Genomic DNA, 3,312 nt, shown 5'->3' on the forward strand with positions numbered 1-3,312 from the left:
TCCAAAACCACAGGGTTTTAGAAAGAAATAAGAAAATGTGTTGTGTTGTTTGGGGGGTCTTCCCCTGGTGGTCTTGGACTTTGTAACAAAGCATTCCTTGTTTTCTGCTTCTGCCATTACAATGAACTAACCACATTACCGAGTCAATGTTGCAACTCTGAGGAATATGCCACACAACAGTAGCCAAAAGGATGTATTTCTACTCTTCCTGTTTTGTAACACACACTTGTGCACCTGGAAATTCTATTTGGGTATTAGATTTCCTCTTTTTGGAGCTGTAGATTAAAGTCTCCTCTAGATAAGAGCAAGCACAGCAGGCCCTGCAATATGGTTGTTTGGGACGTGTATGTTTAACAAGCATGCAGTACCCTCTGAAGCCATTAAAAGAGTGATTTCTCAGTACTAAAGTTAACAGACCACTGTGTGAACCTCCTCCAATTGAACACTAGATATTGAACCTGGGAACTTTGAGAGCCAGAGATTCAAAGCCAGAAAGCACAGCAAAAGCTTCAACGAAGTAACCTTAACCTCAGACAAGGAGTATTTACTGCAACAGCAAACCTTTGTTCTATCATGTTAACCAGTTTTATTCCCCGAGGGGTGCACCGTTCCTGGAGGTACTGCGATACCAGGTCGATGCGTGGAGTGGACGGAGCAAGCTCCTATTCCAACTCCTAATTACAAAAATACATTTAATATATTGTCCTCAGATAGAGGACGTATCAGATATTAAACTGATAAGAACAGATACTACACTTGATCTTAGCCAAAAGGCCGAGAAGCGATACCAAAACACACACCACGCACCCTTGCCCTGCGCCCGCGGGACACACTAACGTCCTGGTGACCGCCCGCGACCCTGACTCCCGGTTTTCCCCGCGCTTCCTTCCGCTTCCCGTCTGCGTCCGCGTCCTCGGCGCCTCACTCGCTCTCTCAAATCCACGGCTTCAGCTATGAATTCCACGACCGCGGCGCTCCCGGCATGCCCGCGCGCACACGCACGCCGCGTCTGATTTGCATGTCCCGCCCCCTCTCGAGGGGCGTGGCGACCTCAGGGTGCGCTTTCTTGCACAGCTTTCGCTGGGCGCTTAGGCGGCTAAGTGGTGGGCACTTCCGCTTCGGCCACCGTAGAGAAAAGGCGGATGGGCCGAAGTCCTTGAGCATCCCGGGAGGCGAACGGTGGCCGACGTGGGGTATCTCCTGTTCTTCTGCAGACTGGTTCCGAGTTAGGCGGTCCGTGACGCTTCCCCAAATCCTGAAGTTGTGTGTGACTGACACCGTGTCTTCATGTCCTCCCTTCTCTCACCTGGCCTCTTAGCAGTGACGGAAGGCTCTCCTGCTCCCATGGCAAGCGCGATCCCGGGATGTTATAGCCCCCGCACATGTGCAGCTAATCCAACCCTCTGGCTGTTTTATTCCAATCTGCGCCCTTTATTGGCCGTCGTGTCATCAGGACTTCTTAGCCCTGTCAGGTGCCTACGGCGCAGTAGGTGCTCAGTGAGACGTTGGTGGGGTAGATAGTGATGTGAACACACAGCTGGCGGGCTGCTGGCCTGATTCAGGGGTCAGTAAAGATGATTGACTTAGCGGTAATAACAGATCAGCTAGAACGATGGGGCTACGTTTCTTTTTCTGTTTTCTTTTTCCTTTTTTTTTTTTTTTTAAATTTTTTTTCCCCCCGAGACAAGGTTTTCTCTTTATAACAGCCCTGGCTGTCCTGGAACTTGCTTTGTAGACCATACTGGGCTCTAACTCACAGACATCCTCCTGCCTCTGCTTCTTGGAGATTAAAGGCCAGAGCAGGGCCTCATTTTCTTTTATTGTGCCTGGGCTGCCCTGGAATACAATATGTAGACCAGACTGGCCTCGAACTCAGAGATCCACTAGCCTCTGCCCGGCAAATGTTATATAATGTTTATAACCATTATATAACATTTGTTCAAAGTCAGATATGGCCAATTTTCTGGGTGAATGACCTTGGGTAGAATTTCCCATACTTTGCATACTTCATAGACCTCGGCTGGGTACTAAAAGATTGACTATTGGAGTTGCGAGATTGGAGCATGGTATGCAGGGACATGCAGACAGTGCGTCCCTTCTAATTCCCTTCCCTTGGCCTCCACCTCTGAGCCTGCAGTGCTGCAGTATCCTGTCGTTCCTACTCCCTAGGTACATTTTCTAGGATCATCACCTTAGACCAGAGGCTTTCTGCATGGCGGGACTGAGAAGAGGGTAGAAAAACAAGCTGGCAACAAAGATTTGGGAAGCTTATTCAACAGTGTTGCCGGGACACCATGGGCCCTGTGTTTCCAGTGCTCCTTAGATGAACTCTTTTAAGAGGCTAATAGTGAGTTACATAGTACATAAAAGAAACAAGCCTCTGGATAAAATGAAAACGATAAAATGTGTGTCTCCGTGTCTTGTAGATCCCCTTCTTTCTCTATCCGTGTAGGTGACCACTGGTAGTTGAGCTTTTGCACACACTGCCCCTTTGTGACATTGACTCCTCTTCAGGCCTGTCCAGACTGCAATGGCTTGAGTACATTTCCTAACTAGTGCTAAATGGGACTAAAGTTTCTGGAAACTTCTAGAAGCTTTCAGTTGACACCTCTCTTCTAGAATGTCACAGGTGCTTTTCTCATAGTTCAAAAAAGAGCTAAGAAACCTGTTCTCCTGTGCTACCAACTGCCTTTCCTGCCAGAAGTCCACCCTGTGTCTCTTGCTAGAGCTAACCTGTGACGCCTCTATCCTGCCAAACACGGATAAGTAAGAGACCACTCCAAATCTAAAGTAAGAAGGGAGACACCTGCCAGCCGGTGGTGGTGCACACCTTTAATCCCAAAACTCACGAGGCAAAGGCTGGCAGATCTCTGTGAGTTTGAGGCCAGCCTGGTTTATAGAGTGAATTCCAGGACAGTCAGGGTTACGTAGAGAGACTTTTTCTTGAAAAACCAAAACCCACCAAACAAGCAAAAAGCAAAATAACAAGCAAAAGAAACAAACAAAAAGAAGAAGGAGGAGGAGGAGGAGGAGGCTCTGAGTGGACTTCATGGGGCTTGAGCCCTGAGCATCATTGATGGGGTCCTGCTGAGAATGCCTAGTGCCATGCTGTAAGTTCACAAGTGAATCACAAGCCAAGCAATGAGAGCTCCAGCTGCCATACTATAGTAGCTATGTATGACCCGAGAGAAGCCATTCATTTAGCCCTTAGAGAATTCTTTTTTTTTTTTTTTTTTTTTTTTTTTTTTTGTTTTTCGAGACAGGGTTTCTCTGTGGCTTTGGAGCCTGTCCTGGAACTAGCTCTGTAGACCA

The 3,312-nt window shown here is 47.8% G+C and overlaps 1 non-coding gene across 1 annotated transcript; it reads right to left on the bottom strand.

Annotated features, from left to right (window-relative positions):
- Positions 1-595: 595 nt before the first annotated feature.
- On the bottom strand, positions 596-786 carry LOC113457686. The gene has a single exon (XR_003378196.1). It is a non-coding gene; the product is annotated as a U2 spliceosomal RNA (small nuclear RNA).
- Positions 787-3,312: the final 2,526 nt, after the last annotated feature.

The sequence above is a fragment of the Microtus ochrogaster genome, linkage group LG4 (genome assembly GCF_000317375.1).
Source record: "Microtus ochrogaster isolate Prairie Vole_2 linkage group LG4, MicOch1.0, whole genome shotgun sequence".
Lineage (NCBI taxonomy): Eukaryota > Metazoa > Chordata > Mammalia > Rodentia > Cricetidae > Microtus > Microtus ochrogaster.